Source organism: Chrysoperla carnea (genome assembly GCF_905475395.1).
Source record: "Chrysoperla carnea chromosome X unlocalized genomic scaffold, inChrCarn1.1 SUPER_X_unloc_2, whole genome shotgun sequence".
NCBI lineage: Eukaryota > Metazoa > Arthropoda > Insecta > Neuroptera > Chrysopidae > Chrysoperla > Chrysoperla carnea.
Genome location: NW_025408145.1, coordinates 163,194 through 177,540, shown reverse-complemented (window position 1 = coordinate 177,540; position 14,347 = coordinate 163,194). Strand labels below are relative to the sequence as shown.

At 24.4% G+C, this 14,347-nt stretch overlaps 2 non-coding genes across 2 annotated transcripts; both read right to left on the bottom strand.

Moving 5' to 3' along the window:
- Positions 1-390: 390 nt before the first annotated feature.
- Positions 391-509, bottom strand: LOC123304095. The gene has a single exon (XR_006536147.1). It is a non-coding gene; the product is annotated as a 5S ribosomal RNA (ribosomal RNA).
- A 6,353-nt stretch (positions 510-6,862) lies between these two features.
- Positions 6,863-6,981, bottom strand: LOC123304094. Its single transcript, XR_006536146.1, has one exon. It is a non-coding gene; the product is annotated as a 5S ribosomal RNA (ribosomal RNA).
- Positions 6,982-14,347: the final 7,366 nt, after the last annotated feature.

Sequence of the window (14,347 nt, the reverse complement as noted above, 5' to 3'; positions counted from 1 at the left end):
CGGTCCTATATATAGGACCAACATATATTATTAAATAAGAGTATATTATTTTTATTAAAAAATATATATATATATATATATATATAAATTATTGAAATAAAATTAAACATTATTAAAATTTTGTTATAATTATAAGCGATTGCTATTTCTAAAAATAAATAAATTTCATAAAATTTATATTATTTTATATTCATTTGAAATATTAAAAAAACTTCTCGCTTTAAAGTAACCATGATATGAGTTATAAATGCAATAAAATTTTATACAAAAAATAATATTTATTTGTTGACGAATAATATAAAAGGTTTACATTTCTAAATAACATATATTTATATATGGTGTGTAAAAAAAAAGAAAAGAAGAAAAATAATATATATTTTTAATATAAAAAGGCAACCGCACACAGTGTTCCCAAGCGGTCACCCATCCAAGTACTGACTGTGCCCAATGTTGCTTAACTTCGGTGATCGGACGAGAACCGGTGTTTTCAACGTGGTATGGCTGTTGCCAGTAATAAATGAAAATTTTTACAAATATATATTTTTCATAAATATCATTAATATTAAAGTATATTATTAAAATTTTCAATGAAGTAATCAATTTAAATATATACTTATTTATTATACCATATATTTTAAATAAAAATGCAACCGCACACAGTATTCTCAAGTGGCCACCCATCCGTGGTACTGACTGTGGCAAATGTTTCTAAACTATTATTTTATAAAATATTTATACAAAAAATAATTTACTCTTATCAAATATTAATTTGTGGCCTGTATTAAGGCCTATGTTATTTTCATTTTTTAGCAAAAATAATGAAATATTTCAATATATTATTAAAGTAACAGATCATTTCTTTTTTGGTGCTGCTTTTTTAATTTTTGTAGGAGATGATTTGGCAACAGAAGCTTTCTTAGCTTTTGGTGCTTTCGGTTTACGAGCAGGGCTACTTTTGGCAGCGGATTTTGTACTTTTTGCTGGTTTTGCTTTAACTGGTGCTTTTTTTGATGCCGCTGATGATTTTGCAGTAACTTTTTTAGCAGCAGTTGATGATGATGGAGTCGCTTTTTTTGCTTTAGGCTTTTTGGCTGCCAATGATGTAGTTGTGGCTTTCTTTTCTTTTGGTGCCCGTTTACTTTTAGCACTCTTTGCTGAACCTTTTGCTCCACTTTCTTTTTTGGATACTTTTGATTTAGCTGAAGAATTAGATGAAGCGGAAGCAGCCAATTTGAATGAACCAGATGCACCTTTACCTTTAGTTTGTACCAAGGCTCCCTCAGTTACAGCAGCTTTTAAATATTTTTTAATAAATGGTGAAATTTTATCAGAATCCACTTTATAATTTGCAGCTAAATATTTTTTAATTGCTTGTAATGATGAACCACCACGTTCTTTTAAATTTTTAATTGCGTTAACAACCATTTCTGATGTACGTGGATGTGTTGGTTTTGAATGTTGTTTTGTACGTTTAGCACCAGAAGCTGTTGCTTTTTTTGTTGGTGTTGTAGAAGCAGCAGTAACCGCAGTTGCTGCAACAGCTGTAGAATTTTCTTCGGCCATATTTTTTTACTTTATAAAAATAATGTATTTATTATAAATATTTAAATGATAAAATATAATAATTCTATCAAATAAAAAATAAAGGTTTTCAATTATATCATTATTCACAATAATATAAGTCCCTATGTAAGTCAAAGTACCATGTAGAAAACACATAAAAATTAAATAGTATTTCTAATTTACTGTCGTAGTAAACATGATTTATTTTTTCAATTTCTATAATATATAAAATAATAAATTATAAATTTAATAATAATATTTATTTTATAAATTAAAATATATTTAATTTTTTTATTAACAATTATTAATAAACATAGTTTAATATTAATTATTTCAATCATACAAAACAATAATATTTTTAAGGTAAACTTAAAAAGTATATATTTTTATTTTTTATTTAATATCGATTTATTATAAATTATTAGTATATAAATAATTAAAAAATTTAATATATAAATATATATATTATAGTATAAGATTTCATTTTTAGAAAAACTTTTTTTGTCAATAATGAAAACGTATTATTATGAAATATGTTAATCGAACATTGACAAAATATATTTCATTAGAAAATACTTTTATTTATGCATTAATATCAATAATTAACTATTAAATTAATTTTTTCATAATTATATAAAGAAATTTTATACTGATATAAGTATTTATATATTATAATATTTATTTTAAATATAAAAAAATTTATGACAAAATATATTATTAGAGTATTTGTTGAGATTAATATAAGATTATTTTAAATAAGAATTAATTTATATAATTATTAAAATATTATTAATTTTATGTTATGTAATTTTAATAAAAATAAATAATAATAATAATAAATATACAAATTTTTTAACAATTTAAATTTTATATGATCTAAATAATTTTGTTAAGTACGATATGAGAAATCATTGTAAGCTTCGTTAAGAAACTTTGTAATATAAAATAATAATAATAATATTAAATATATAAATAAATAAAATAAATTTGATATATATTTTTAGTTCATTCTGTGTATAAATCAAAGGATACCGAATAATTGGTAACGGATGCGATATATTATAGTATCGAGTATTAAAACATAATATATAAATTTATCTTGTTATTCAAATTTTTTGTTACTTAACTTATGTATTTAGAAAATTTATAATATTATTTATATAATTGACATAAAATCTTATAAATTGAAATTTTATTAATATGTATCAAAAGAAGAGAGTAACGTATTGATATAATATCAAAGGATACTGATTATTTAAATAACGAATACGTCATATATTGTTTGTGTAACGAAGTTCACTTGGCCATCTAGTTTAAAATAACATTTTCAATAGAAAGTTTATATGCTTTTTTTTTTTTTTTTCTTTAATTATTAAAAAAATAAATTGAAATTTAATTCAATCAAATTTTATAATAATTTTAAAAAAATTTTTCCTTTTAAAAAATATTTTGTGATGTTGTGATAATATGTATTAATACAAGTGCATCCTGATACTTTTATCTCTAGTAAAGGTATGAGTATCATGAACAGTTTTGTTATCTAATGATATTATTTTGATAATATTTTGTGTATATTCTTATAATATTTTGTCTAAATATCATCATAATACAATATTATTTTGATAATATTTTATGAATATTCTTATAATATGTTACCTAAATGTCATCATAATATGATGAATTATTTCCATAATAACATATAAAAAAAGAAAAAAAAAAAAGAATCATTAATTTATAATTATTTAAATTGATTCTTTAAAAAAATATTATAATATATTATTTATAAAAATAATTTTTACTCTTATTTTAAATAAATTTGTGGCCTTTTATTAAAAGGCCTATGATCGATGTATTATTATTATAAAAATTAATGCAATGTTTTTAATTTATGCTTTCTTTTCAGTTTTCTTTGGTAATAACACTGCTTGAATGTTTGGTAATACACCACCTTGAGCAATTGTTACACCAGATAATAATTTATTTAATTCTTCATCATTACGAATTGCCAATTGTAAATGACGTGGAATGATACGTGTTTTTTTGTTATCACGGGCAGCATTACCAGCTAACTCGAGAACTTCTGCAGCCAAATATTCCATAACAGCAGCCAAATATACTGGGGCACCAGCACCTACTCGTTCAGCATAATTTCCTTTTCGTAATAATCTGTGAATTCTTCCAACAGGAAATTGTAATCCTGCTCGGCTTGATCTTGACTTTGCCTTTCCCTTTACTTTACCACCTTTACCTCGTCCAGACATAGCGAATAAATTTATTTAATTAATACTTTTTTTTGTAAATATAATCACACAGATGTGTACGTTACGGGGATTGTAACATAAATGTTTAAAATGTTATTTGGGTATTTTAATTTATAATATTTATAAAATATAAAACTTTAAAAATAAACCAATCACCTTATAGTATTATTTTCAGCCAATCAGAGAGTAGTATTCATTTTTATTGTTATATCCATCTTCGCGTATATAATACGCTAGTTGTATACACGACACGCTCATACATATACTGACTGGTGTTCTGTAACTATCTGTGTATATTAATTGTTTGTAACAATGCCACCAAAAACAAGTGGAAAAGCAGCAAAAAAAGCTGGCAAAGCTCAAAAAAATATATCAAAGAGTGATAAGAAAAAGAAGAGGAAGCGCAAGGAATCATATGCAATTTACATTTACAAAGTATTAAAACAAGTGCATCCTGATACTGGTATCTCTAGTAAAGCTATGAGTATCATGAACAGTTTTGTTAATGATATTTTTGAACGTATTGCTGCTGAAGCATCACGTTTAGCACATTATAATAAACGTTCAACAATCACAAGTCGGGAAATTCAAACCGCAGTTCGATTATTATTACCTGGTGAATTGGCAAAGCACGCTGTTAGTGAAGGTACTAAAGCTGTTACAAAATATACAAGTTCAAAATAAATAAATCGAAAATATTATTTAATTGATAACATAAAAATACATCAACATATAAAAATGGCTCTCTTTTTAAGAGAGCCATCAAATTTTTTAAATAAGAGTAAATTATTTTTATATATACAAAAAAATAAAATAAACAATTATTAATATCATATTTAATATAAAATTTTATATATTAATAGCTTGAATATATCTATTATTAGTATATCAATATTATTAATTTTAAATATAATAAAGGATATCGCGGAATATATATCGTAAATCAGTGTAATGCAAATGCATTACATTACCTTTATTATTTTCATTTTACATTTACTACTTGTTTATGTACGCTTATAATTATTAGAAAAATATTTTTAATAATTTTAAAAAATAAATGAAATAATAAAAATTTAATAATAAATTATTTATTGAAAGTATAAAAAATGGTATAGCAAAATCTTTATTTTCTTTGATTAAGGCGAAATGTTTTATTAGTTATAAATTCGATAATCTCCTATCGATACTTGTTACTCTTAACTTGTATATATAAAAAATATAATAGTATATTAATTTATAATAAAATTTTTTCAAAAATTCAATAAGTTATTGTAAAATAAAATAGATAATATACAAATTATAATTTATTATTGCAGATATATTACAATAAAAAAAAAAAATAAATAAAAATATTTGGTAATGTATGTTATAAACAAAATAATTTGTTGTAAACAAATTATATAATATGTTATATTTATTAACAAATTTATTTACTCTTATATAAATAAAATTAGTGGCTTCCCAAAAAGGAAAGCTTGTTTAAATTTATCGGATGTATTAAATATTCTTTAATAAATTTACTAAATATTTTAAGTAAATTATTATATTTTCTTAACCTCCAAAACCATACAAAGTACGACCTTGTCGTTTTAATGCATATACAACATCCATAGCTGTAACTGTTTTACGTTTTGCGTGTTCAGTATATGTAACAGCATCCCGAATAACATTTTCAAGGAATACTTTAAGTACACCACGTGTTTCTTCATAAATTAAACCAGAGATACGTTTTACTCCACCTCGTCGTGCTAAACGACGAATTGCAGGTTTTGTAATACCTTGGATATTATCACGCAAAACTTTTCTATGACGTTTTGCACCCCCTTTTCCAAGACCCTTTCCACCTTTTCCTCTGCCAGTCATTTTAATAAAAAATTATTTACAATATTTTAACGAACGGATAACACGTGTGTTAACCTCACAAGTATTGTAATGTATGTGAGCGCCGGTACAATTGTGCCTTTTTATATAAAGCATTAAAGATTTTTTAAGCCACGCCTATACAATTTGATTAGTCCATACTCTGATAGCTATCCAATAGGATATGACAACAAAAATTTTGAAATTTCATATAAATATAAATACAACACATTTATTTCGCATTTAAACATTTGACTTTGTAGTATCAAATTGTCGAATATAATTTTTAAAATTGTGTGTTTTTTTGTAAAAACATTATTATTTGAAAATGGCTAGAACCAAGCAAACTGCACGTAAATCAACTGGTGGTAAAGCACCAAGAAAACAATTAGCAACGAAAGCTGCACGTAAAAGTGCACCAGCAACTGGTGGAGTAAAAAAACCACACAGATATCGTCCTGGTACAGTAGCTTTACGAGAAATTCGTCGTTATCAAAAAAGTACTGAATTGTTAATTCGTAAATTACCATTCCAACGTTTAGTACGTGAAATTGCACAAGATTTTAAAACCGATTTACGTTTCCAAAGTTCAGCTGTTATGGCATTACAAGAAGCTAGTGAAGCCTATTTAGTAGGTTTATTTGAAGATACCAATTTATGCGCAATTCATGCAAAGCGTGTTACAATTATGCCTAAGGATATACAATTGGCAAGACGTATTCGTGGAGAACGTGCATAAGCGTTTTAAATGACAATTTAAAAAAAAAAAAACAAATAAGAAATATTTTCGGTCCTATATATAGGACCAACATATATTATTAAATAAGAGTATATTATTTTTATTAAAAAAAAAATATATATATATATATATATAAATTATTGAAATAAAATTAAACATTATTAAAATTTTGTTATAATTATAAGCGATTGCTATTTCTAAAAATAAATAAATTTCATAAAATTTATATTATTTTATATTCATTTGAAATATTAAAAAAACTTCTCGCTTTAAAGTAACCATGATATGAGTTATAAATGCAATAAAATTTTATACAAAAAATAATATTTATTTGTTGACGAATAATATAAAAGGTTTACATTTCTAAATAACATATATTTATATATGGTGTGTAAAAAAAAAGAAAAGAAGAAAAATAATATATATTTTTAATATAAAAAGGCAACCGCACACAGTGTTCCCAAGCGGTCACCCATCCAAGTACTGACTGTGCCCAATGTTGCTTAACTTCGGTGATCGGACGAGAACCGGTGTTTTCAACGTGGTATGGCTGTTGCCAATAATAAATGAAAATTTTTACAAATATATATTTTTCATAAATATCATTAATATTAAAGTATATTATTAAAATTTTCAATGAAGTAATCAATTTAAATATATACTTATTTATTATACCATATATTTTAAATAAAAATGCAACCGCACACAGTATTCTCAAGTGGCCACCCATCCGTGGTACTGACTGTGGCAAATGTTTCTAAACTATTATTTTATAAAATATTTATACAAAAAATAATTTACTCTTATCAAATATTAATTTGTGGCCTGTATTAAGGCCTATGTTATTTTCATTTTTTAGCAAAAATAATGAAATATTTCAATATATTATTAAAGTAACAGATCATTTCTTTTTTGGTGCTGCTTTTTTAATTTTTGTAGGAGATGATTTGGCAACAGAAGCTTTCTTAGCTTTTGGTGCTTTCGGTTTACGAGCAGGGCTACTTTTGGCAGCGGATTTTGTACTTTTTGCTGGTTTTGCTTTAACTGGTGCTTTTTTTGATGCCGCTGATGATTTTGCAGTAACTTTTTTAGCAGCAGTTGATGATGATGGAGTCGCTTTTTTTGCTTTAGGCTTTTTGGCTGCCAATGATGTAGTTGTGGCTTTCTTTTCTTTTGGTGCCCGTTTACTTTTAGCACTCTTTGCTGAACCTTTTGCTCCACTTTCTATTTTGGATACTTTTGATTTAGCTGAAGAATTAGATGAAGCGGAAGCAGCCAATTTGAATGAACCAGATGCACCTTTACCTTTAGTTTGTACCAAGGCTCCCTCAGTTACAGCAGCTTTTAAATATTTTTTAATAAATGGTGAAATTTTATCAGAATCCACTTTATAATTTGCAGCTAAATATTTTTTAATTGCTTGTAATGATGAACCACCACGTTCTTTTAAATTTTTAATTGCGTTAACAACCATTTCTGATGTACGTGGATGTGTTGGTTTTGAATGTTGTTTTGTACGTTTAGCACCAGAAGCTGTTGCTTTTTTTGTTGGTGTTGTAGAAGCAGCAGTAACCGCAGTTGCTGCAACAGCTGTAGAATTTTCTTCGGCCATATTTTTTTACTTTATAAAAATAATGTATTTATTATAAATATTTAAATGATAAAATATAATAATTCTATCAAATAAAAAATAAAGGTTTTCAATTATATCATTATTCACAATAATATAAGTCCCTATGTAAGTCAAAGTACCATGTAGAAAACACATAAAAATTAAATAGTATTTCTAATTTACTGTCGTAGTAAACATGATTTATTTTTTCAATTTCTATAATATATAAAATAATAAATTATAAATTTAATAATAATATTTATTTTATAAATTAAAATATATTTAATTTTTTTATTAACAATTATTAATAAACATAGTTTAATATTAATTATTTCAATCATACAAAACAATAATATTTTTAAGGTAAACTTAAAAAGTATATATTTTTATTTTTTATTTAATATCGATTTATTATAAATTATTAGTATATAAATAATTAAAAAATTTAATATATAAATATATATATTATAGTATAAGATTTCATTTTTAGAAAAACTTTTTTTGTCAATAATGAAAACGTATTATTATGAAATGTGTTAATCGAACATTGACAAAATATATTTCATTAGAAAATACTTTTATTTATGCATTAATATCAATAATTAACTATTAAATTAATTTTTTCATAATTATATAAAGAAATTTTATACTGATATAAGTATTTATATATTATAATATTTATTTTAAATATAAAAAAATTTATGACAAAATATATTATTAGAGTATTTGTTGAGATTAATATAAGATTATTTTAAATAAGAATTAATTTATATAATTATTAAAATATTATTAATTTTATGTTATGTAATTTTAATAAAAATAAATAATAATAATAATAAATATACAAATTTTTTAACAATTTAAATTTTATATGATCTAAATAATTTTGTTAAGTACGATATGAGAAATCATTGTAAGCTTCGTTAAGAAACTTTGTAATATAAAATAATAATAATAATATTAAATATATAAATAAATAAAATAAATTTGATATATATTTTTAGTTCATTCTGTGTATAAATCAAAGGATACCGAATAATTGGTAACGGATGCGATATATTATAGTATCGAGTATTAAAACATAATATATAAATTTATCTTGTTATTCAAATTTTTTGTTACTTAACTTATGTATTTAGAAAATTTATAATATTATTTATATAATTGACATAAAATCTTATAAATTGAAATTTTATTAATATGTATCAAAAGAAGAGAGTAACGTATTGATATAATATCAAAGGATACTGATTATTTAAATAACGAATACGTCATATATTGTTTGTGTAACGAAGTTCACTTGGCCATCTAGTTTAAAATAACATTTTCAATAGAAAGTTTATATGCTTTTTTTTTTTTTTTTTCTTTAATTATTAAAAAAATAAATTGAAATTTAATTCAATCAAATTTTATAATAATTTTAAAAAAATTTTTCTTTTTAAAAAATATTTTGTGATGTTGTGATAATATGTATTAATACAAGTGCATCCTGATACTTTTATCTCTAGTAAAGGTATGAGTATCATGAACAGTTTTGTTATCTAATGATATTATTTTGATAATATTTTGTGTATATTCTTATAATATTTTGTCTAAATATCATCATAATACAATATTATTTTGATAATATTTTATGAATATTCTTATAATATGTTACCTAAATGTCATCATAATATGATGAATTATTTCCATAATAACATATAAAAAAAGAAAAAAAAAAAAGAATCATTAATTTATAATTATTTAAATTGATTCTTTAAAAAAATATTATAATATATTATTTATAAAAATAATTTTTACTCTTATTTTAAATAAATTTGTGGCCTTTTATTAAAAGGCCTATGATCGATGTATTATTATTATAAAAATTAATGCAATGTTTTTAATTTATGCTTTCTTTTCAGTTTTCTTTGGTAATAACACTGCTTGAATGTTTGGTAATACACCACCTTGAGCAATTGTTACACCAGATAATAATTTATTTAATTCTTCATCATTACGAATTGCCAATTGTAAATGACGTGGAATGATACGTGTTTTTTTGTTATCACGGGCAGCATTACCAGCTAACTCGAGAACTTCTGCAGCCAAATATTCCATAACAGCAGCCAAATATACTGGGGCACCAGCACCTACTCGTTCAGCATAATTTCCTTTTCGTAATAATCTGTGAATTCTTCCAACAGGAAATTGTAATCCTGCTCGGCTTGATCTTGACTTTGCCTTTCCCTTTACTTTACCACCTTTACCTCGTCCAGACATAGCGAATAAATTTATTTAATTAATATTTTTTTTTGTAAATATAATCACACAGATGTGTACGTTACGGGGATTGTAACATAAATGTTTAAAATGTTATTTGGGTATTTTAATTTATAATATTTATAAAATATAAAACTTTAAAAATAAACCAATCACCTTATAGTATTATTTTCAGCCAATCAGAGAGTAGTATTCATTTTTATTGTTATATCCATCTTCGCGTATATAATACGCTAGTTGTATACACGACACGCTCATACATATACTGACTGGTGTTCTGTAACTATCTGTGTATATTAATTGTTTGTAACAATGCCACCAAAAACAAGTGGAAAAGCAGCAAAAAAAGCTGGCAAAGCTCAAAAAAATATATCAAAGAGTGATAAGAAAAAGAAGAGGAAGCGCAAGGAATCATATGCAATTTACATTTACAAAGTATTAAAACAAGTGCATCCTGATACTGGTATCTCTAGTAAAGCTATGAGTATCATGAACAGTTTTGTTAATGATATTTTTGAACGTATTGCTGCTGAAGCATCACGTTTAGCACATTATAATAAACGTTCAACAATCACAAGTCGGGAAATTCAAACCGCAGTTCGATTATTATTACCTGGTGAATTGGCAAAGCACGCTGTTAGTGAAGGTACTAAAGCTGTTACAAAATATACAAGTTCAAAATAAATAAATCGAAAATATTATTTAATTGATAACATAAAAATACATCAACATATAAAAACGGCTCTCTTTTTAAGAGAGCCATCAAATTTTTTAAATAAGAGTAAATTATTTTTATATATACAAAAAAATAAAATAAACAATTATTAATATCATATTTAATATAAAATTTTATATATTAATAGCTTGAATATATCTATTATTAGTATATCAATATTATTAATTTTAAATATAATAAAGGATATCGCGGAATATATATCGTAAATCAGTGTAATGCAAATGCATTACATTACCTTTATTATTTTCATTTTACATTTACTACTTGTTTATGTACGCTTATAATTATTAGAAAAATATTTTTAATAATTTTAAAAAATAAATGAAATAATAAAAATTTAATAATAAATTATTTATTGAAAGTATAAAAAATGGTATAGCAAAATCTTTATTTTCTTTGATTAAGGCGAAATGTTTTATTAGTTATAAATTCGATAATCTCCTATCGATACTTGTTACTCTTAACTTGTATATATAAAAAATATAATAGTATATTAATTTATAATAAAATTTTTTCAAAAATTCAATAAGTTATTGTAAAATAAAATAGATAATATACAAATTATAATTTATTATTGCAGATATATTACAATAAAAAAAAAAAATAAATAAAAATATTTGGTAATGTATGTTATAAACAAAATAATTTGTTGTAAACAAATTATATAATATGTTATATTTATTAACAAATTTATTTACTCTTATATAAATAAAATTAGTGGCTTCCCAAAAAGGAAAGCCTGTTTAAATTTATCGGATGTATTAAATATTCTTTAATAAATTTACTAAATATTTTAAGTAAATTATTATATTTTCTTAACCTCCAAAACCATACAAAGTACGACCTTGTCGTTTTAATGCATATACAACATCCATAGCTGTAACTGTTTTACGTTTTGCGTGTTCAGTATATGTAACAGCATCCCGAATAACATTTTCAAGGAATACTTTAAGTACACCACGTGTTTCTTCATAAATTAAACCAGAGATACGTTTTACTCCCCCTCGTCGTGCTAAACGACGAATTGCAGGTTTTGTAATACCTTGGATATTATCACGCAAAACTTTTCTATGACGTTTTGCACCCCCTTTTCCAAGACCCTTTCCACCTTTTCCTCTGCCAGTCATTTTAATAAAAAATTATTTACAATATTTTAACGAACGGATAACACGTGTGTTAACCTCACAAGTATTGTAATGTATGTGAGCGCCGGTACAATTGTGCCTTTTTATATAAAGCATTAAAGATTTTTTAAGCCACGCCTATACAATTTGATTAGTCCATACTCTGATAGCTATCCAATAGGATATGACAACAAAAATTTTGAAATTTCATATAAATATAAATACAACACATTTATTTCGCATTTAAACATTTGACTTTGTAGTATCAAATTGTCGAATATAATTTTTAAAATTGTGTGTTTTTTTGTAAAAACATTATTATTTGAAAATGGCTAGAACCAAGCAAACTGCACGTAAATCAACTGGTGGTAAAGCACCAAGAAAACAATTAGCAACGAAAGCTGCACGTAAAAGTGCACCAGCAACTGGTGGAGTAAAAAAACCACACAGATATCGTCCTGGTACAGTAGCTTTACGAGAAATTCGTCGTTATCAAAAAAGTACTGAATTGTTAATTCGTAAATTACCATTCCAACGTTTAGTACGTGAAATTGCACAAGATTTTAAAACCGATTTACGTTTCCAAAGTTCAGCTGTTATGGCATTACAAGAAGCTAGTGAAGCCTATTTAGTAGGTTTATTTGAAGATACCAATTTATGCGCAATTCATGCAAAGCGTGTTACAATTATACCTAAGGATATACAATTGGCAAGACGTATTCGTGGAGAACGTGCATAAGCGTTTTAAATGACAATTTAAAAAAAAAAAAACAAATAAGAAATATTTTCGGTCCTATATATAGGACCAACATATATTATTAAATAAGAGTATATTATTTTTATTAAAAAATATATATATATATATATATATATAAATTATTGAAATAAAATTAAACATTATTAAAATTTTGTTATAATTATAAGCGATTGCTATTTCTAAAAATAAATAAATTTCATAAAATTTATATTATTTTATATTCATTTGAAATATTAAAAAAACTTCTCGCTTTAAAGTAACCATGATATGAGTTATAAATGCAATAAAATTTTATACAAAAAATAATATTTATTTGTTGACGAATAATATAAAAGGTTTACATTTCTAAATAACATATATTTATATATGGTGTGTAAAAAAAAAGAAAAGAAGAAAAATAATATATATTTTTAATATAAAAAGGCAACCGCACACAGTGTTCCCAAGCGGTCACCCATCCAAGTACTGACTGTGCCCAATGTTGCTTAACTTCGGTGATCGGACGAGAACCAATTCAATTCGAAAACAACTTTATTTATTTAACAAAATACATAAAAATTTACAATATAAAAAAGTAAATAGATAACAAAACATAGTCTTAAATACAAAGGTTATTAGCAGAGTATGCTTTCATCCTTAGCTTACATATTTTTAGCAAAGAGCTTTAGATAATTGTATGTTTTTAGCATAGAAATGCAAATAAATGATTAATTCAGGGGATCAGTTGGGATTATTTTTAGCAGGAAAAGGAAGTGGAAAAACCTGTTTTTTATTTTTTGGGGAGTGGTATGGGAGATATATTTTATTTATTTATGATTGGTTATACATTGTAAATTATATTTGAAATACTAAAAAATAATGGTGGAGAAAATAAATGAAAGAAATAGAATGAAAATCAAAGAAAATTAAATGAATGTAGTAAAATGAAAATTAAATAAATGAAAATAACAAAATAAGAATCAAATAATAAAGCTAAAAACAGAAATAAAAGATAAAATAAATGAAGAGAAAAAATAAAATTTGCATTGCACTGTGCTGGGATTGAACTCTTAGTCTTTCGACTCCGAGTCCGTGACGCTAACCACTCAGCCATCTTGGCTGTTGTAGATACTTCTTTTTAAAAGTATTGTATCGCACTTTGTGTTGTTTAGTAAGTGAGATGTTTGAACTTATCGACGAGATGCTTTGTTAACCTACTGTTGTGTAGACTTTGACAGGCCAGTTTGTTTGTGAGTTGTGTAACGTGCTGTCTAATTGTAGGTAGGTTGGATTCCTTGTGTAGTATGTACGTTGATGTGTATCTGTCTTTGTTTAGTATTAGTCTCAGGCATCTGTTCTGTAGTCTCTGTATATGTAAGAGTGAAGTGTCAGAAATGTCACAACACCAGACAGGTGCGGAGTAGCTGATTAAGGGGCGTATAATCGCGGTGTAC